Source organism: Rhipicephalus microplus, chromosome 7, assembly GCF_043290135.1.
Source record: "Rhipicephalus microplus isolate Deutch F79 chromosome 7, USDA_Rmic, whole genome shotgun sequence".
NCBI lineage: Eukaryota > Metazoa > Arthropoda > Arachnida > Ixodida > Ixodidae > Rhipicephalus > Rhipicephalus microplus.
Window position 1 is genome coordinate 7807118 of NC_134706.1, and position 23184 is coordinate 7830301.

General features: G+C 46.8%; 1 protein-coding gene across 16 annotated transcripts in view; it reads right to left on the reverse strand.

Annotated features, from left to right (window-relative positions):
- LOC119179960 (RNA-binding Fox protein 1) overlaps positions 1–23184 on the reverse strand; it is a 405655-nt gene that overhangs the window by 136454 nt on the left and 246017 nt on the right. For 2 of the 16 annotated variants that reach the window (XM_075868590.1, XM_075868591.1), the window contains one exon: positions 5612–5659. The exons of the other annotated variants lie outside the window; for them this stretch is intronic. The gene's annotated coding sequence lies outside the window, so the exon portion shown is untranslated. Of the gene's footprint in view, positions 1–5611; positions 5660–23184 lie in introns of those variants that run through there. 16 annotated transcript variants of the gene reach the window in all.

Below are 23184 nucleotides of genomic sequence, written 5' to 3' on the forward strand. Positions count from 1 at the left end.
CCAGAGACGAATCTTCCGGTAAACTAGATTGTATTGAAGAGCTTGGCACGCGTTCAGCTACATCACTCCTATTTATTATCGCTACTGATTATCCATCTATCTATCTATCTATCTATCTATCTATCTATCTATCTATCTATCTATCTATCTATCTATCTATCTATCTATCTATCTAAGTGCACGAAGAACTCACGTCAGAAGACTTCGAAATACAAATACAAAATAAGAAACTGCACCACAATTCCCACATTTCGTACTTCACTGACAGCGTAGGCGGCTAGGCCAGTGATGGGGGCGATTCATCGTAAGTACGAGACATTTATCAGCACTTCACTTCCTAAACGGGCGATGCACGCAGGAAGCAATCTGATTAAGTGAACTAATATTTATGCGAAGCTCTTTGATCTAGTTACATATATGGAGGCCAGTCACGAACCTACTTGGCAATCAGAACGAGAATAATTTCATTACAGAGAGCAAAATTAAATTTCATGGACTCGCGGATGGATTATATCAATTTTACTCATCTATACCAGTACATACAAACACGAAATGTCAAGAGTGGAGTTCTGTCACATTCATAGCATGCATATAGACTTTCGCTGCGATGTAAATATATATAAGCAGACGAAGCACGCACGCTATGGACGTAAGTAATAACCTTCGCATTTTTTTTTTGTTCATAAGTCAACATCTATTACCGACCTGACGAGACAGGGAAAAAGCTCAACTTATTTAAATATCGGCTAATTTGACTTTGCGCTCAATAGGATAATGTGGCTGATATGGGATTTTATTCAAATGAAAAAGAACCAGTAAGTGGTAATCTCGAAGCGCACACGAACTAGAGTTACTGTCTACGCTATAGCATATACAGTGACTCTAACGAGGACGACCCCTGGTCATCTATAGCTTGAGGTCAGAAGGGCGGCGCAGAACACTATAGGAACCTTTTGCCACTTTGGTTTTACATAATTTGATCGCGAGCAATTTATGTGCTCTCAGCGGTAGCGCATAAACCTATCAAAGTGTCGCAGTAAAAAATTGATCTCTGAAACGTGATTAAACCGCAGAGCTTAGAAGCAAGCGCCACCACCTGGCGAACGCCGATTGGGTTCTTTCTTAATGTGCTTATAGTTTTTTTTATTCTTTCTTTCTTTTCTTACTTATCCTTCTTCTCTTTTTCTATACACTGTTCTACTTTGTCTCATCTTTTATTTTCTAAACAGTATTATACGTTCTTTTATCTTTCTATTCGGGCATTAGAGCTGCGAAGGTAATACCATGCTGTCGGTACATAAATGCTGTACTGTCTTCGCCTGCCAATAGACTTTCCTTGTCGGCAAGAGCTCCAGTAGCCCCATTAATCATGCCCTCACGTTACCGCATGCAATCATCAAGCCGCGTGCCTAAAAATTTTTCAAGAAGTTACACGTGCCATTCGCGACGCCATATACGACATTTCCGCACTTACTGCATCGCAAAGCTTAGACTCAAAGCAGGTGAAGCGAAAAAGACACGGGAGGTGAAAAACACGACAATTATCAGTGACTTGATCGCCCTGCTGAGCTCAGAACTCACGGACCAATTTTGGACCGTCTAGCGAGCCTTGGAGGCAGCGCGAGAGAAACAGCTCCAAGCGTCCGTCTATAGACAGCCCCAGGCCCGGGCCTTCCATTCGCCGGATTTTAAACAAAGTTATTTCATGATCCGCGTGGGTTTATAATAGCTCAGAAAAAAGTGAAAATGAGAATTCCACCTCTGATTCGCCCCTCCCAGTCTCCTATATCACTGTTTATGTTGATCCTGCGTCCCCAGTGCTATGCAATATCTACAAGCTCGGCCCTTGAAGCCATTGAGGACGCGCGAGAATGAATATCGTTTGAAGCACAACCGTCACATTGCCCCAACACTGCAACTCGAAACCAGATATTCTTTATTTGCAATAAACGTACGCCATTATTGAACATAGAAACATGCACAAACCCAGCCTATGATATCACTTCTATAATCTAGTAGAACTCGCTGTTGGGCTACCTGGTGCACATGTCTGAATTCAATGGTCAATTTCGCGCCAAAATCACGGCCGCACAAACGAAGACCAACACTTACGGGCGCCCGTCCTGTCTGTGTGTTTTCTTCGCTTGTGCGGTCGTGATTCCAGAACTACTGAATTCACTTCCATATCTCCACTTTCATAGAGGTTGGTAACATGGGCGCTCGTAAAGCCTCCCGCTTTCTTCAGAGGCCACCCAGAGACCTTAGTAGAAATCAGAGTGGTGTATATATAAAGAGCGCACCTTCCCAGAAGCTGCGACCTAATCGGGTGCCCTCGGATATACAAAGGACGCCGCGAAAGGCTTGCACAAACATTCGCCACTCTGATCAAGCAATCTCTTTGACTGTATACGGTGCTCTCTTTTCGGCGAGTTACCTTCCAGCGCCTGGCACCTCTTCCTTTCTACTCTACACGCAAAAGCTAACCTTTATCGCTGCCTGCCAAATACAACACACACACTGGCGAACACGCAAAGCAAAACGGGAAGCCTTTTGTCGCTTTCCATAGCCGATATGGTCGCGCCACGGCCGCTCCCCAACCAGCCCGCACGTTATCCCTTCGCACCTCGGACGCCCTGTTTATTATGACGTTCTCCCGCCAGAGGACGCCACTCGGTTTATCCCCCTTTTGTCACGCAACGACGCTCCACGAAGGGCAGCGTATACACACCTGGACAAAAGGAGACCGATACAAACAAAAACACCGATAGGCCGTCTTCTCGCCACCCTACTTCGCCTTCGAGCCTACGCATTGTTCTTTTGTTTCGCTCGCCGTTCACACATAGTGGCCACCGCAAAAGCGAAGCACGACAGGAGGAAATAAGGCGTCCTTACAGACGTCGCTTAGGCAAATACGCACACGGTTGTCAACGCAAAAGGGACGCGCACAAAGAAGGCAGCAGACGGCTCGGCGCTCGTCTTTGTGGAAGCACTGTGCTGGCGAAAGTAAAAGAGTAGCGGAATCATCTGGGGGGCTTCTTGTTCCGTATTGCATTATACACGACTAATGAAACTGACAGACCATTAAGCCAATGAAACCATATAGGGGACATTATTTTGTGGTTACAGTGTAGTCTAAATTCAAAGAAACTAAAGTGCACAAAAAATATTCCCTTCCATCGATGGGATCCGAGCCCACAACCTTCGGATTATACGCTTCCGAAGGTACCATTTTCACTACATCTGAGGGAGCTCTCTCGTTCCCCTTTTCGAAAAGCGTTTACAAGAGCTTCATACCTGAAAGGAAGCTAGCGCCGCTCTAGCCCTGGTGGCACGTGCGGGACGCTCTCGCATTTGCCAGAGAACGTCATGGAGCCCGTTATCCCAGCACGTAGCGGCGGCTCAGCGATAATACTGACGAACAAAGACACGCTCAGGATATGAAAAGGCACACGACGCCATAGTTCAACTGCCAACGAGCAGCGATATCTGCTCTCTCTCTCTCTCTTTGTCCAGGTACGTTTGCACAGATGACTATGACCGTAATCTATCTGACTAAATTTTCTCCTTCAATTAAGCGATGTATTTGAACATGGTTGCCGTATGGGCCAGTCAGTGTGCCACTGGCACCTATATAATGTCGCGTACAAAATATACAGACAAGATTAACGAAGAAACAAGCGCAACCATTTACCGAAGACTTCCCAACGATACCTGAGAACCCCCAAAGTCACTGTAGGAAATATCTTTCCAGAAAAAACACTCTAACCCCTCACTCGTGCTTCCTCACTGATTCACGTATCTTTTATTCCTAACTATCTTCAAACCATTTATTCCTACTTGATCCTTTCTTTCTTTCTTTCTTTCTTTCTTTCTTTCTTTCTTTCTTTCTTTCTTTCTTTCTTTCTTTCTTTTTCTTTCTTTCTTGAGTTTTTAGATATTGCCGTTCACGCAGTCAAATCCGCCGTACACTGCAACCAAGCGGACAATATGTCGACCTCTCTCGTGCATTTCTTACTTCCTTGTTTTTGACCTTTCCCTATTATACACGGTAATGCGCGGCACCGCAGTTGAACGTGGAATTAGAAAAAAGCGCCACTCCTCGCTAGTTCTTCCTCGGAAGTACCTACTTTCATGTTAAGAACCACTTCCCTATGGCATGTACCCCACGTTCCTCAGAGAGCAGAAATCCCCACTTGCGAAACAAATAACTGCCGTAACTACCTTACATAAAGTAAAAGTACATAACAGACGCCCACGAGAGATGTCGACATTCCCGTTTTTCACCGCGCGACTCACGGGCGAGCCGTAGAGCAGAGCTTCCCCCGTTTTTGATGGGGAAAGTTGCGCTTGTTGCGGCGTATGGCTCAGCTGGGGATTTCCTTTAAACACCGCACGTGGGGACCGTGCATGCCATTTTGAGGTCGTGCGAGGAATGGCGCGCGCGTTTGCCACACTCGGCTCTCTAGTGCCGCTTGCATTGCGGCGACTACGGCGCTTAGCAACATTGCGCAAGAACAGCACCAAAAGCGTGAAAGTGAACCAGAAGAAGGCAGCGTGAACTACGAAGTGTGTGTTTTTTTTTATTGCAAAGCATACAAGACATAATAGAATTGCACCCCTCGTAGACGCGGTACGACATCGTCAACAGCAGCGGAGCTTGTTGCAATATTACATTGTTGAAGGCCAGCAAAGGCAAAACTGGGTAGTATATTCTGACTCCAAAGGAGCGCTGCAAATGATTAAGAATTTTTACTTTCATATATTCCACCATAATCATATCGCGAAAGAATACTCACTCCCGGGCGACAGAAAACCGGACAGAATAATAACGCATAGCCTGAAACATGAAAAATTAAAAAAGGCTAGACTATAATGCGCATGAAGAAAGGTATTCCGAAAAAAAGACACACAGAGAGCGAGACAGAGAGAAGCAGACACTGTGCATATTAAACAGCTGCCTTCAAACAAAGAGAAAGACGGAATGCTTGGTTTTCCCACTGGCTCGTCACGAAGGGTTGTTAAAATTCCGGACCATGCATTCGTTACGAACAGTCGTTTCTGATTCCGAGCACAATATCGAACACATCGCTAACTGATGAACGAAGCTCCCCGAGGAAGAAATCGCATTCAACGGGGACGGACGGCATTTGACAGACATTAAAGTAATGAACAAAAACATACGACTACGAGAAAAAAAACGAGAAAGAAAAACAGACGGGATTTTCTTAATGAACAAGAAGAGGAATGACATGAACGAGGTAATATTTTGCTTTGAAAAAGATTCCTCTGATGAGGCACTATTGGTGTCAAGGCTCCAACTGGCCGCGAAAAGAAGGGTGTTTGACCTCCAACGACGTCATCAGAAAACTGGGTCGGAATGCGCATTACCCTTCTACTTCTCAGTGCCCGTAAGCAACAATTTTGCCGTAAGTTGTCTTCATGTTACACACCTAAATATGCCACGAAGTGTGCTTTACAAGAGGAAACTTTGCATTTGAAACGAATTTCGAGGCGGAATTTAACAAACTGCTGTTAAATAACGTAACTGAATCCTGATACTTCATCGGCTGTTTATCATTTGACCACAGGTGACTCGCACGTCGAAACTCACGTTCCACCACGACTCGGGAGAAGACGACGTCCGGAAAGGGAAACTCACCTGCAAGAGAAGACACGAGACACAACGTTATAGCACGCTCTACAAACACCCCGTTTAACGCAGTATGTAGACAGTCGCATTGCAAAAAGCAACAGTAAAGCCTATAGCTGCTCAACACGCGATAATTAAGAGTACAGAGAGTTTCCGACTGGAATTGAGGGTGGCTGTCACGATTCTTGGTTGCTACACGATCACACCAAAATTTTTCTCAGGAGTGTCCCTTTTCGGACAGTCCTGGGACAGCCCTACCCTCTTCTCGGACAGTCCTTTTCCTTGAGTAACTAGTTTCACGGCACAGCAGACAGACGCTGCGTAGAAACATCCTTTCAAGGAAGGTATCATGCGAAAAAGCATAGTCCTTAGTTTTGAATAGTAGATAGAAATTTCAGAAATTTAAAATGGTGCCGACGTGAGCTCAAATATTGCAATATTCGTTCGCTGCCCCGTACTTTTCATATATGACCAAACGACGATGTTAATTAAACAAAAAAAATGCGCTGCCCGCCATGCGCACATTTGCGGTCAGCAAGCAAAGAAGATTCATACCCTATGAAAAAACCATGGCAATATAATATGAAACCACAGTACTCTGTTGCGTAGCAACGCAGCATGCGGACGAAACTCGGACGGCACGGTATACCAAAGCAAGCGTCGCATCACCGCGGCATTCGGCGCAAACAACTCGGAGGATTTCTATGCTGGAGACAATGCATCAATCTTGCATAAAAGCGTGGGTGAAAAAAAAAAAAAAAACGGCGAACCAAGGCGCGTTGCCTTGGCAACCAGAGACGGAGACACCTTCTCGCTTCGCAGCGCTGGTTTCATATACGTCCATGTGCAAACACAGCGGTCGCCCGAAGGCGTCTCTGCACAAATGTTTGATGCGGCCACGTCCGCGGCATTCGCTGCAACAACCAACCGACGAAGCAGCGTCGCGAGCAAACCGAGGCCTCTGGCCAATCAGGTGAGAGGCTGCATAAAGTGGCAAGGCTCTTGTCTGCACTGCATGCACGCATCGTCTGCTCGTCGAGGGCGGTGAGCAGACGACGCGTTGCGAAGCCACCGACATCGAATGAGGAAAGTCGTGAAGGGTAAAGAACGGCACAAAACGATTTCGAGAGCGTATCGATCGATATGACTTCAAGAAAACAAGCTGTTCCAGCAGGTTAAATCAAGGTCTTAATTACAAATGCAGAAACACAAGTGCAGTGAGAAGCACGCGCTCCTTTAGTCTGATGCCTCATTAGAGCATGTCTTTTATTTAAATGTCAAAGGAAGCGAATACAAGAGAGCCTATTTGAGAGAGCGACGAGACGACTCCATGGATGGGCGTCGCCAGGGGGGGGGGGGGGTAAAAAGGCTCCCCATCAAGCTAAACCAGTACTACCAATCCTCCCCACCCCCCCATTCACTCCAGCGATGCCACTTGATATGCGTGCGGTACGTCTACACACCTCCGTGAAACTTTTGCAACAAACCACTTTCTACAGCAGCGACTGCCCAGTGTTTTCCCATGTGTTCGCCTTTCTTAGCGCAGCAAGAATCAAGATGTTAATGCAAGACGGTTCTTCGACCCCTTTCCCGCCTCCCTCCCTTCAAAACAAAAACCTGCCGGCGCGCCCATGGTCTACCTGCATGCCTAGCACAGAAGTTTGTACAGAGTGCGCTGTGGCGACGGCGGATTGTAGAGAACTCGCCTCTTGGGCGACGATGAATTACGAATGAAAGGAGTCCGGTCGTGCCACCGACTTGATTAACCAAAAAAATGACGACGACGTTTCTGTCACCCGGTCACGTCGCTATGGCGCAGGGCCGGAAGGGTCCCTTTCTCGGAAGACGATGCCGGGAGCGGGTGTGGCGAACTCGATTATCGGCGGGGCTCGCGCTACGAGTTCGCCGGCGCTACATAGGCGACGGCGTCGTCACGTTAGAGCTTTGTACCGAATGCTTATAGGTTACGATGCGTCAGAACTTCGTCAGTGTTAGCATATACCGGAGGCATCGGTGCCTGTCAACCCCGCCTATCGAATGACTAACGGATCGGGCATCCGTGAACGACCGAAACACTGAGATGGTCTCGGGAGGTATTTAGTACGTGTGAACTCATTTAGACATTGCATAAGCTGCACCGAGAATGAGGCTCGTCACCCTGGACAACACCAAAGGCAAGTCAAGCACAAGAGCAGTTGCAATATATAGAAATGTAAGCCTTCGATACATAATACTTGTAGTAGAGCTGATCTCGTTGGAAGATGCCTGCAGCCACATATTATTCCTCCCGTCATACTTTCATGATCGTGAAGATACAATAGGAACGCTATCGCCCGCAATGACGACAAAAAAAAAAAAAACGACAGGTCCAGCGTACTGTCAAAGCTACCAAAGAGCGCTGGCACTTGAGAAGTAGACAGATGACGAGGACTAATGTAAAGTAATTTGAACATCTGTTACTACTTATTACACCATGCGGCCGTGTTCTATGCGTTGGGCAGACCCATACGTACCGATAGTTACAGCGCGAGAACAAAACGGCGACACAGAGACAAGAAGGACACGAAAGACACGAGCGCTCGTGTCTTTCGTGTCCTTCTTGTCTCTGTGTCGTCGTTTTGTTCTCGCGCTGTAACTATCGTCATGCCATACCAACTAGCCCAAGCTGCCACACTTCCAGACGTACCGCTTGTAGCCAGATAAAAAGAGTGAAGGCTGCAAATATGCAGGACACCCAGTGTTTCTCCAGTAGTTTGCTTTTGATCTCATCTGGAGTGCATAGTTTTACTCCATATGTAAAATACTTACTGCTAGGTTGTCGGGTCTTTCTTTAAAACCGTCCATGACAAAGCGATATTGGAACAGTTGCAGAGTGACTTATGAGGAGCATATATGTGTACCGGCAAAGTATAGGAAGGCGGACATAGTTGAGACCCGTGTGCTCATAGATCTACGAGCACGTTAAAAAATCTCAGGTGGTCATATTTCCGGCACCTTTCACTACGGCGTCTGTTATAATCATGTGCTGGTTTTGGGACGTTAAACTACAAAAATTATTATTACTATTATGAAGCAGATGTCCACTCTGGGAGATCAGCCAAGAAAACATATGATAGTCTGTGAATGGTAACTACACAATCGGTTACAAATAAAAATATTGTCAAACAGGATAAATAACTATAAGAGAAGAGCAACAAACTGACAAACAATCTAAGAAAGTAAATGAGCGCTATTACAATAATGCTAATTTGATTTTTTTGAGCCAACGCAAGTTTAATGTGTAACAACCAAGAATGCATAGCGGGGGAAGGGTGTCTGAGCGGTTACGTTTAGGAAAACAAAAGTGGAGATATCTTTCGAAGTCCTTAGAGCGGAAATATGTGGTTCAGACAACGAGACGAAAAAGATGGAGAGAGAATTCCACGGGCGGAAGTTGTGAAAAAGCCGTACCTTTTTTAAATAACAAAAATAAAAAAAACAAAATGAGAAAACCAAAGAAGAATAAGGAAGCATCCTGGAAAAATTCTGAGCACGTAGCGACCGTCTCAACAGGCTCTCACAAGCAGAACGCGACGAGAACGCAACCCCCGTACGCAGATGGTGACTCCCCTGCTCTCTTCCCTAGACTCGCGAATCTTCGACGCAGCTGCACACATCTTCGTCACTTCTTGGATCCCGCAACAACGCGCAAGCAAGAGCGCGAAGTAAGGAAACACGACCGCGAAACGTGCACCACGTTTCAGTTTCCGTAGACTGTGAGCGCCGGAAAAAAAAAAAACGCAGCTATGAGACGTGATAAAACTTTGGAGAAAACTGAAACCACGAAACCTGTAGAAACCAGCAACACAGTATGACATAGCAGTGACATTAGAAAGGCTCATGACCAGTAGCGTAGCCAGATACTTTTTTTTTTTTCGGGTGGGAGAGGTGGTTTAGCGTCCTGTTACCCTGAACTCTACTTGTCAGGCAAATACAAGGCTTGCGATGCAAGGGCATCCCTGGGCCCCACACTAAATGGGTGTACTCGAGCTCAGACGACAAAGCAGACAGAAGGCGTGAGGAGGTACTCTCTAACCACAGAGCACGCTGAAAAAAAAAAAAAAGCTATACTCCGCTTCCCATTAAATATTGTCGGCCGTCTAGCAAGCCGCGGCCGATGCCTATAGGCCAGCCTAGGCCAAGATTTGTTCCCTTTCTGCAAGGGAATTGGGAGGGGTTCAATTGCTTTTTACTTACGGATGGCGTTCTTGCGAGCGTTTGTAGGTGTGCATCTAATCTACGCATGCAAAGGTAAAAAAAATATGGGGAGACCTGGACGCCCCACCCCTACGGTCCCCAATGACTGTGCCAGTGGAAGAGAGAGAGGGGAGAGAAGGAAAAAGAAGAGAAAGAGAGGCAGTGAATTCGCTCCAGCGTCCGGCACCTCACCGAAAGCCCGAGTAGCTCGCAAAAGTCCGTCGTTCTCCAGAAGCACGAGAGTGCTTGCACGACCTTGTGGGCCGTAGAGATGTAGAAGGGGCTGTCATAGCAACTACACAAAAAGCGGCCTATCATTCAGACGACGCAATGCGTTGGAAAGTACAAATGCTCCAAAAGAAAAAAAAAACACGCCACCTGTGGCCAAGCTATGAGAAAGTGAATACCCCCGCGCTACGTCAGAGAAGTGGTTCTTTATCTTTATAAGAAAAAAATGAGCCGGCAGATAACGCCATCATTTCTATATAAATATAAAGAAACACTTCTATGTAGAGCGCGCAGGCGTTCCTTTTTGCGTAGCTTTGCCACAGCTCGAGAGCTATGTTTTACTTTTTGAGCACCTGTACTTGTCCCGCCGAGGCGAAACGAGGACACTGTCGCCGCAGGTGTTCGATGTTTTCCTCACTGCAGTAAACGTCACACCCGGCACTGCCAGTCGCTCCTATCGACGACGCTTTACTGAAAGTAAGTCCCAACCGAAGGCGAGAAAGAAGCGAAATTTCACACAGCGGTTACGTCAACTTGGCAACGGTTCCTCCTTAAGAAGCGCGAAAGAAACGCAGGGAGGAAGGAAGAGATTTAGTGCTTCTTGGGGACGAAGTTTGACGTCGGCCGTGTCGAGACATCGCGGTCTAAGCGTCACCGGGTTGATTTCCCGCTATTCAGTTATGGCAAGTATTCCAGAGCACCACGATGATCTGTCCAGCAAGAGAAAGTCGCCCAAGTGAGCAGGACGACGACGTCGATGAGTAGAGAACTCCCTGGCGTCGTATATTACGTGTTGAGGGGACCGCTTCTTCCATCCACTCAGGCCCGCTGTCTTGGCTGCATACGAACGCCAGAGTAGGCTGCTATCGGCACTCTCACAGAAGTCAGGAAAAAAAAAAAAGAAAATGGTTCTCGCCAGATCATTCCGCGCACGTAAAACGGGACACGCCTCGGCGTTTCAGATCCGGTCACGCATTCCTCGGAGCCACGCCCTCTTTCCCTCTGGGACAAGGACTCGGACGCATCCCGGTTTCGCCATTTCTTTTCTTTGAACTTTTCTTTTTGTTTTCTTCTTTTGCAGTCTCTAGCCAGAAAGGGGCTTTGCGCCAATAAACGCCTCGTATAATCATCCTGAGCAGCAACTGCCTTACGCGTAGACCGAAAAATAAAAAGCATGTACAAACCCCATCGGCGGAGTACTCAGAATATCCAATAACCACTTAAAACGAACGTTAAGTGTCATCATGATCATCATCCTGACTACGTCCACTGCAAGACAAAGACCTTTCCCGTCTTCCGCCAGTCAACTCGGTCCTGCGCTTGCTGCTGCCACTTTATACCCGCAAGCTTCCTAATTTCATCTGCCCACATAACTTTCCGTCTTTCCTTTACCCGCTTGCCTTCTCTTGGATCTATGATCCTTAAAGAACCGCGGTCATCTTGCCTAGGCGCAACGTTCCCCGCCCATGTACATATATTCTTCTTCTTTTTCGTTTCACTTATGACGTCCTTAACACCCGTTTGTTCCCTGACCCACCCTCTTCTTGTTCCTTAGGGTTAAACCTATCATTTTCCATTCCATTGCTCGCTGCGTCATCCTCAACTTAAGTTGCTCCCTCTTTATAATATTCCAGGTTTCTGGTTTCCAGGTTTCCGTAGGTTAGGTGTACTGTCTAATTAAAGCAATCGTTTATCGTAACACACCTATATGTGATATAAATTCCAACTAAAAAGAAGAAAAAGAAGAAGCTCGCACGGCCCTTAAGCATTCGCCTAAGACGACCTCAAAGGAAAAAAGTCGTTAAGTGTGGCGGTTTTATCGTCACGATCATCGGAGCTTCCAAGATCACGCGAGTGGACGCACAGTTTGTTGATGTTGATGAATCACTGGCCTTCTAGTGTACCAAGCCAACCAAGCATTGACACTGGCGAAAGAGCGATTCATATCCAAGGCAAGGCACGAACCTTGCCTCCTTTCAAATGGTACAGCGGTTGTACAACGTTTCAGTTCAGGTCACGTACGTCTCTCTCTCTCTCTCTCTCTCTCTCTCTCTCTCTCTCTATATATATATATATATATATATATATATATATATATATATATATATAAGAAGAAGGGAGTGTATACTCGAGGGCTCGCTTTTTCCGCGTTTTGACACTGTATTAATGACATTTAACAGATAGCAGATAGCAATGCCAAGGAAAATATAGGGGAAGTTATTAGACCAATTGTAATTTAAATGTGAAGAAAGAAAAGTGGGTGAAAAGATAACTTGCCGTGGGCAAGAACCGAGCCTGAAACCTTCGAATAACACGTTCGATGCTCTACCACTGAGATACCACGGCGACTATCCCCCCAGACACTTTATTCCAATATATATGTGAATTTAAACGTGGTAGTGTCAGTCAGCGCCACGGCAAGGTTCCTTTTGGCGTTGCATAAGTGGTTGCCAGACTGGAAGGGTGGTTGTTGCCAGATTGCCACTAAATTTGGCTGAAACATTTTCTCCTGCGCCACCAGTAGCCATGGAGGCGAGTGTGGCACACTCTTTATGAGCCTGTGTGGCGTTACGTAGCACGTGAACTTATTACGAGCTGGCAGCTGACCATTAGTCCCTCGTATGCAACCTAATGGCACCAAGTCTGCCAGTACGAAATCCTCGTTTATGAATAAGGGAAAGAACTGTATACTTAAGGGCTCGTTTTTCCATGTTTTGATACACTGTTAATCAGATCTAACAGACAATAATAGCAAGGAAAGTATAAGGGAAGTTATTAGACCAATTGTAATGTAAATGTGAAGAAAGAAAAGTGAGTGAAAAAATAACTTGCCATGGGCAGGAACCGAATAAATAAATAAATATATATATATATATATATGAGTGATTGTGTGTGTGGTTGTATGGCTTCAACAAGCACGAAACAGATATCGTATATCATGATTCCACGGGACTTCAATGTAGCGCACGTGATGTGCTGACGCAGTTTTCACGACAGCGACAAAAACCCGACAACAGCAACAAAAAGTGCTCACCGCAAACATGAATTTACATGAACCCTTAAACGAAAGTGCGAACCAGAAGAAATAGATGGAACATTTTTTATTCGCCTTCGCAAAGTACAAACTTTTTTCCAGCGCCGGAACAGAGCGTGGCGTATCTGACGCGGAAACACCACACACACGCATGCACGCGCAGACGTCAGCGAAAACATCGCAGAAAAGGCACGACTAATTGGCTACGGCGGGGCAGAGCTTAAAGGAAACATACTGAGCGAAAATTTCGAGCGACTGAAAAACCGCCGAGCTCGGCTGATTTTACGGCGCGCGACTTCTGAACGGCAGTGCGCCGATAGTGCCATTATATTCGCTCGGCAGCGAACGAGTAACTCCTCGTGGGGAGGCGACATTAAAGAAAGAGAGAGGGAGAGAGAGTGAAAAGGGAAGCACAGCACACGTATTGATTGCTAGCTTTCCTGAGTCAGACACACGGCGTTAAACGATTGATGTAAAGCGATCACAGGCTGACGTATCGTTGCTCAAATTATAGTGTGCACGTGCAATTATTACACACTTGAGATACCGAAAAACGTGCGCGGCCCGCGAAAAATCATGCAGCCACGTTCACACACTAGTCAATCTTCTCTGCATAACTTTGTTCGACGGCGAAGCTGAACTTCCAGAAGCTGCAGCCTTGTTGGTTCGGTCGCGACTTTTTTTCGTCCAGGTAGATATGAGATGCCAACCCACAATACCATCACCACGGAAGAGCGCAAACGCGGCGGCTATCTTATACCTTGGTTTGCAAAAAAGAGGGGGTCGCACTTCCAAAAACAATTTTCAATTTAGCATACGCGCGCGCACGCACACGTTACAAGACCCACACTAACACACGTAAACGTATATAAGTCATGGTTGAAACCCCTCCGCCCCCTCTCAATTTGCGAAAAAAAAAAAATCCGGCCCCGCGGCGGCAAACTTTACATCAGTGGCTCGAGGGGGGCGTATACCAAGCTCACAAGGTTCTCGAAGAGACATTCTTAACGCGATAGCATTAGAGAGCTTGTTTCCCAATGATTCCAGCGTCGGCGTGGGCGTCGTTGGTTGTGAGCGAAACATCATCTCGTGTATGGCCGAGAAATCGAGAAAGATGAAATGAAATAAATCAATCAAAATTTCCGGGACCGAGTGAGGATCGAATCCAAGACGCCTGCGTGCTCTACGCCACAGCAGCGCGTCTGCTTGGAAATGAAGCGTATATAACTTTACCTGTTTAGAAATGCCGTGACACCAACACGTTTTACAACCACCCGAGTCCTTTATACAGTACGTTATGTTGGGCTAGTTGGTACATATTAGGCTGAAATACGTGGCGCAAGGCTGACCAAGAGAAAAAAAAAAGACGAGACAGAAAGAGCGCCAATCCTGAGCCTGAGTAGAAGGTAAAACAGACTGCAAAGGGCTCCTTGTAGAAGAAATGAAGCTTAATAGTACGTTATGTTGGGCTAGTTGGTACATATTAGGCTGAAATACGTGGCGCAAGGTTGACCAAGAGAAAAAAAGACGAGACAGAAAGAGCGCCATATCCTGAGCCTGAGTAGAAGGCGCTCTTTCTGTCTCGTCTTTTTATCCTTCATACAGGTTTCACTTTACTATACTTTCAATATCGCAGTAATAATGCGTGGTACCAGCAGTCGGGCGTCATATCGTGCGATCATCACACCGACTTCATGGTCTAAAGCCGACCACAAATTACAAAAACGACACATGTACACGCTACTGAGCTTACATTTCTTATCTAAAACCAGAGACACAAATATGCTTCTTACGGTGAGGTAATCTATGTGAAACACCAAGCTTTGAAACATATCTGCAAAGTGAAGGCGCTTTATTCGCCACCTGCCCGCTAAAATGCAGCTTAGTATACGCCGCTAATCCGGACCTTCTAAACAGGGAGAAGCGCAGAAGAGAATGCGAACTTTCGAGCAGCAGAAGCTGAGGCTCGCCGTGCAGAGCGCCGTCTGTGCCTGACGTGTGGGAGGAGCCGCAGCAGCCTATAGACGCCACGACTGATAATTAATAAATATTCATGCACGCGCGCGCATGGTTGAAGAGCAATAATCCTCTTCTGTCTCTCATTTCCCACTGGCAGCGATGCCGCTGCAGTTAACTCTGGCACACACTTCATGCACGTTTCATTGCTCCTTAAGGCTAAGGGAGCTGAAACAACCTTAAGCCCCCCCCCCCTCCCCCCCCCCTTTTTTTAATCTCAAACCCGGTGTGGTAGACTCGCTGCTCCCGACACAAAAGTTGCAGCATACTGCACGCGAACAACATATTCTCTGTACGGTGCGCAGCCGCCAATAGACGGAAGCCCCACGCGTGACGACGAAGCCTCGCATGGATCCGACTATACACAAGCGGCGAAATCCGAGAGGCGCAGGCAGACATTCGGGGCACGAGGGAGGACGGAAGCCAAGGCACTCTCCCGTAATGAGAGACCGAAACGGACGCGAGCAAACTGCAGAAGCGACTGCTTTGTGCCGATGTCTATATGTGGCTCCTTGGATACCCTGTCTATATGTGACTCCTTGGATACTGCCATCAGTTGATGATAGGCACAACCCCCTGAATGTGCTTTCGTACTCTCGTTTATCAGTCTTGACACAAGGCAAGCCTTTTCTGCGTTGCATAAAAGGTCTATGAAGCACACGCGAATACTAAAATCCATACACTGGGCATGGATGCACAGGCCGGCGTTTCGAAGAGCCGACCAGTCTTTTTTTTTTTTCATGGTTGAAGCTGAATATTAGGACTTATATAGTCATCTATGTAGGCGAACGCACGAGAGACTTCTTTTCTTTTGTTTAGGAATCTTAAATTGGTGTCCAGTGTATGGCATAAGATTACCTTTAGCCGGGACACGTTTCGGCCATCTTTCAAGGAAGTATACTAACGCCACCTTTCCGCAATAAAAACAGTCTACTAAACAGTCAGTGCCTATTGCTTCACTTGACACAAATGCCCTTGGCTGTAAGGGCAAGTTACGTTCATTGTGTCGTCGTAACTGCACAGCCAACGAGAGACGACGTATAGGCAGCAAATGTGCATCTCTATCGTGCCTTCTGTCATTTCGCTTCCCTATCGGAAAAAAACGAATGGTGGGCAGGGTGGAAACCACCACCCACCATTATAGTGGATTAGTGTAGTGGGTGAATGGTGGGAAACGCCCACCATGGCGCATGGTGGGTATGGTGGGTGCTGCAGTGCCGGCAACACTTGAGCGTGAAATGACGTCATAATCACCGTGACGAGCTGCCACAAAAAATAAAAAAAGAATTCTATAAAAACAGTATAAAAAACACCCGTTCCGTAAAAAAAAAAAGGCACCACGGAGGATCGAACGTGCAACCTGCGGATTCCCATTAGAAGACGCTAACCACTGCGCCACACCAACATGACGTTGTATGAGTGTTAAATACTTAGTTGGCATACAAACTTACGGTTCAACTTAAGTTATGTTTGTCGTGTACACAACATAGACAAGATCTACACCTGCTACTAAATATTGCACATTTATTAAACACAAGCAACTGCGGCCTGTAACGATTGCCACTATGTTAACGGCACTAGTGCTATTTTTTTTTTTTACAATTCACAACTTCACGAAAAAAACCAAGTGAACTGGGGAGCAGCAACAGTTTACCGGCGGGGTCTGCCAAGTTTAATATCCGTTTCGCGCTCGTTCATAAGGGTGACATCTGCTCACGCTTTATGACGCTTCTAGGCTCATTCCATAGATACGCCCACCTAATTTATTTGATTGAGTATTGGGATGCTTTTCGCGCAATGTAGAGGGCGGTCGCGCCAGCGCAATGCTGTAGCTTTTTCGCTAAAGCAACTTCATAACGGCTTGGCCAAAACGAATGCAGTGTGCCGGAAACATTACGCTTCATGTTGGTTCACCAAGCATACGAATTGCCACGTCTGAGTTCTCGTACAAAAGCTATAGAAGTGCCGGCGAGTGCGACCGGCGGCTGTCGGTGAGAAGACACTTAATTACGTTCTCTGGGAGTGCTTTAATCGCGTCGCATCGATGTTTGTTGCTTCTTGAGCGGACACCATACACAATGAAAAATGCTTCATTTAGGTTAATTGATGCCATGGCTGCGCTGTATTGTCATACTTAATCGTCGAAATCGTGTATTCTGAAACCCAGAAGCACGGATAACACAATTGCACGGGCTCGGTCGGTAGGCCTAACTTTGATGGAAATCATGGTGGTAGAACATGTAGTGTACTGATCCCAGATTGGTACACTATATAAGTTGCCGGCCATTATAAGCCCACCGATCATCTGCTTACTGCTTCCCAGCATTATCGCGATGGTGGGCAGAGCTTCTCAGCTTGGTACACCATGTGGCCCACCAGAACAAGCAGCACCCATCATCTGCTTAGTGCTTCCCAGCATTATCGCAATGGTGGGAAGAGTTTCTCAACTTGGTACACCATGTAGCCCACCATAATAAGCACCACCAACCATATGCTTAGGGCTACCCAGCATTATCGCAATGGTGGGCAGAGTGTGCCATTATTGCCCACTATCTAGCCTCTGCTTCCCACCATCATTTCCACTTTACCCATCATCTGTACACCATACCACCCAGTATGTCCCGGCATAACCACCATATTTTCCACTACGTCCCACCATAGCCATCATAATTTCCACCATGCCCACTATTATTTCCACCATGCCCACTATTATTTCCACTACGCCCACCATGTTTTCCAGTATCCACCATGGCAATTTTTCCGATAGGGTTTCCTTTTCCTGGGCGATATAGTGCGCTTAAACCGCGGGCTTGCTCACACGCATATATATATATATGCACGTATGTGTGTCCAACACAAACCTGTACGCTTCGTTCTCCACCTTAACAACACGCTCAAACGAGGCTTCACTATATGGCAATACACAGCAACGGAATCGGCACTGCAATGGAGGAGCAGAAAGAGAGAGAGAGAAAGAGAGAGAGGGTTAGAGAGAGAGAGAGGAAAAATAAGAACAAATGACGCGTTACAACTGAATGATGTCGTCTCGTGTTATTGCTTTGTCCTAACTGCCAGCGAGACTCTATCGAAGGCAATCCCACTGCAAGTTCAATAACAGGGCAATCGCAGTTTCTTTGTTCCGCGACGACTTAGCCCGTCACTTAGGGTTTGAGTGGTTGCTCCATCGTTGTACTCGAGAAGCGTAGGAGAAGCCGAGTGCTTTTCAAATCGGACTTTTCACTTGAGGGCTTGCATGGCCTAACAAAAATTAAGCTGAAACGGCCCAATAACCCCATACAGGCATTAAATTAATTCTTGTGCGGTATTTTTCCGCTTCCTCATTAACAGGATAGAGTTCGGATGGGGCGCCGGTCGCATTTAAAATAGTGCCTCCTCCAATGGGGATAAAACCGAGCAACACAGCTCCACGACTCGTGTCAATTTGGGCGCGAGGTAACTTCACGGGAGCTGTCAGTCACAATGTAGTCGAAGTTTGACAATCTTACACGAATTCCGGTGCGATACCTGGGACACGTTGTGTAATGAGCCCGAAAATGCTAAGCTGTTCGCACACCCAACGCCCCATCGGCCCAGTCATCAAAATCGTAATTTAGCAATATTGTAGAACTCGCCTTCTAATAACGGGTGCGTTGATACCCGATCATATGACTGCGATAACAAGAACAAATGCTTCACAAGTAAACGAAACGTCATAAGAACACAATAAAAAGAAACCAAATTAAATATGAACAAGGATACAAAAATAATATAAAATAGCAGGAAAAAAAAAAGACAGACGCACAGGCAGTACTTCAAACTGAGCGAGAAGTGTGACAGTGCTTTACTTCAATTTGAATAAAAATGAACAGGTTGTGTGTACTGCCCTTCTCTTCTCTGAACTCGCACTAAAAAAAAAAAAAACATTGGAGACGTGAGCACATAAAGAGACGACAGTCTTCCACCTTCCTTTATTCCATTTTCCCGCACTCACTGAGAGCATAGCACTTCATGGGAACGCACGTGCCAGCCCTTATGAAGCATCACGCCCATCCTCGGTTGCTGCGTGTGCAGCCTCGGATGGCAAGAGAAAAAAAAACTGAAGGATGAAAAAAAAACGAACTAAAGAGCAAAGCAGTGGAAACACGTGAAAAAAATACCACCAAGAAAAAAAAACGAAGAGCACAGAAGCAATGAACAAACGCACGAAAAACAAAACCTGCAAGAGATGCAAAAAAAAAAAGGACTTACACAGGAGAAACGAACCGAAGAAGAAAAACGTCTCGGAACAGGCATAATTTGATAAGCCGCGCTGCAGAAATGCGGGCCGAAACAACGCGCATGCTCGAAATGAAATAAACGCGAGCAACGGAGACTGGAAAAGCACGAATTAGGTTCTCTTCGAGAACTCTTCCGTGCCGCAAGAGCGGCCGCCTAAGGGGAAGTTTTCAATGGAGGCACGCGTACATAACGTTATCGCCTGACAAAAGCCTGCCTTCTTTCGAGTCGAACAAAGATGGGGTTCCGCCACGTAGTTTGCAAGCCTCGTGCAGCTAATAGAGTGCAGTGGTGCGGGAGTGAGGAACGCTGTGCCGCTAACAAAATGCTGCAGTATGTTCGGGGTGTCCTATACTCCCATATCAAACATTGGCGGCACGTGAAGAGCTGTATAAACGCGTTTGTCTGCAACATCCTCCGACTAAACCTTCAGTCTTGTACTATAGTTATTTCCACCTACTCGGTTACCCGCTGTATTACAAGTGTCGTGTGCTAATAGAACGAAAGCCCCGCCGCGGTGGTCTAGTGGTTCTGGTGCCCAACTGTAGAGCCGTAGGTCGCGAGATCGAATCCCAGATGCGGCGGCTGCTTTTTTCCATGGAAGTGGAAATGCTTGAAGCCCGCGTGCTCGGATCTAGGTGCCCGTGAAAGACCCCCCTGGTGGTCGAAATTTTCGGAGCCCTCCACTATACGGCACCTCTCATGATCATATCGTGGTTTTGGAACGTTGAACCACAAATATTATATTATCATAGCTTTAACCTGAGAACCCCGCATACAATCACCGCAAATAACAGTGCAGTGAGCGTACATCGATGGAGGCGCACATAACGAGGGGCGCGCGAAAAACGCGAGTCCCTATTTTCTTTGCCTTCTGAAGGTCAGCTGACAAGGTGTTCCCATCAGGCCCAGTCGGGCAACTCTCGTCACGTCATTAGTTACTTTAGACCCCGAGCAGACTCGTTCAGTTCTTCCGTGCCAACCGCATGCATAAATTAACGTCACAAAGGTGCATATGCCACTTATAGTGGACAAGCTCAAAGTTCACGCGTATTCTAATGTCAACGGAGACACGTCCTACCATTGGACGGAGCGTTTCTACGTACTAAAGGAAGCGCCGTCGGAACGCTCCGTCAACACAACATGCGAGCTATACGTGACTTGAGTGGAAGCGTCAAGCACGACCGCATACCACCATATCGCACGATTCCATCGACAGAGAAATGTCCGAATGGCCTTTCGTAAGTGTCGCTACTTTGAGAGTAGAATCTGCGGCTGGCCCATGTCGCTCGGAGTGTGGCAGTAACCTACACAGTGGCGCAGCGTTACTTTCCCAATCTTGCCAGCATCATTATACTGGCAGATCCGGAGTCGAGACAGCGACATTCCTACGTACCAGTGACGCCATACGACACGCTCCTGCACAGCTCACGTGAGTGTTCCGAAAGTGACGATGACCAGAAGTTCCACTCCTATGACAACTCCCCTACGATGCAGTTCTTTCTAGCTCTTTTTCGCGCTATTCCCCTACCCCATGAACTACTACACATACCTGTCCGATGCCTTTTTAAACCGCCTCGTAGGATTCGTACGCTATGTACGCTATTTCCCAGTACAAAAAGAGCGACGAACTAGACGGACGAAGACACGCCGCTTAGTAAACTTACCATATCTATGGTTCTGTAGTGAAGAGTTGGACGAAAGTTCCCCTGCTCAGGCATTATCATGAAAATGAAGATGCGGGCACATAGACGTTTCGGCACCCGCACAAGGATGCGTGATGAAGAAACCCCTACGGATACCGAAACGTCTCTTGTGTTTTCAACTTCACTTGGTCACTGAGCGCCTTTTGACAGTCATACGGTACCCTTCATTGTCAGGAAATAGGTTGAACTTAAATGGCTCATTTTTTTTACACAATATTAACACCAACTCACAGACAAGGATGCCAAGAAAAGTCGGTGAGCTTCAAATGTCTGCTTGAACTCCATAATTGTGCATCCCTTCTCGTCACGTTTTATGGCCAACCAGCTCGTTATAGCGTTCGCCCTAACAACGGCCCTGCAGGAGCTCTAAAACGAAAAAAAAAAACTTCGCCAAATCGTAAACGATTTACACTCACGCGTGCAGTCGACCAAAACATTAATTATTGTGCACAGCGGCCACTTTTTTTTTGTCTTTCAGCGCCATGTTATGGAGAGAAGTTACAAAAAAAATTACACGGTTATACTTTACTGTTTGCGTGATAGCGGGAGTTAAGGGAATGACGTTACCGTGCAGCAAACATTCGTTGCGGACAGCGTCTGACGGTTTAGCGGAATAGCGTTAACGTGGTTTGCGCCACCGTTTTCCGGGCGCCGCTCCCCCGGCTTTTGACGATTGCAGCAACGCTATTGGTCGCGTGGAATCACGTGGTCATAGGTGGTTCGAATTCACTGCGGAGAAGCCACCAATACGCAGCCGACGCCGATGCTTCGCAGTGTTATTACGAACGTGGACGCGCCTCAATGGCGGTGCTGCCCCCCTCCAACGTCTCGGCATCTGTACAAGGCCGGCGCATCTAGCATCGGAGGCTCGTTCCGGACATTCGTTGTAAATATCATTTTTTTGTTACCATCTGGCTGCCATTTACCTTGCCACAGCTTGGATGCTCCAGGCCTGCCCAGCGTTGGCCCTCAAAAATAAAAAAAAGAAAGCGAAAAAGTGAAACAAGCAACGCCAGTACTCTGAAGCGCGAGCGCTGCTGCTCCTACGCGGGTGGTGAGTGGCTTTCCCGCGAGACTTTTGAACGCAGGATGGCACAATTTGGCGCAACTCTGCTACCTAAAGGTAGCATATACAGTAACTCTACTTAAGCTGGGATAGTAGCGCCGCCTATAGGAGGTTGAATAAGTTGAAAAATAACGAGAGAGAAGTGAGAACGAGAATGTTTACCTGTGTCAGCGCGTTAAGCATTGTTATTAGTTTATTTTAATAATATTAGCAGTAAATAAAGATGAACGACACAGCAAAAGCGAAAAAATTTATGTTGCCGATTTGTTTACATCGATTAGGCCTAGAGACGTTCGAAATGGGAAGCCATCTCAAAAATTATGACGCTAGCTTATCCGTAATACTCGTTCATTGAAGCTGATTGAAGGCAAGCGAAGACATTTCAAACAGTCGTTTGCTACGAAGGAAGTGAATGTTTCAACAACTACGCCGAAATCCCGTCGAAGCCGGTGTCTGAAAGCGCTGCCTTGTTTACGTACACAATACGTACACTACGCTAACACGGTGACGCTAAATCGAAAAAAAAAATAGCGCGCGTACGGTAAGCGGGAAGTGCGCAGCCGCACTTCTATTCCGCTATCAGGGTAAGCTTGGTATACTCTGTCTATTGCTTCGTAGACACGGGCTCTGTGGGCATACAATTATCCTCATTTTTTTTTTTTGCTACTTAGTTCAGTCGTATGGAAAAGATACACAGAAGAAATTTCCGCCCCCGATGCACGACATAGCTAAATATTCGGCCGACTGTACGGCAAGGTTCTGAAGTTGATGGCGCGCGACGCTCTCTGAAAGGCGTGACAAGCGCTGCACGCTTCTGAACCGCAGCAAAACGACGACCGCTTATTGCATTACGAACGCACGCGTGCACGGCAGTCGTCGCCGTCGTTTCCTGGCCGGCCCACTCACCGGAAAACGTAAAAGCGGCTTCTTCCCGCCTTCGCGGCGGCTCTCGTGAAACTTGGCGCACTCTGAC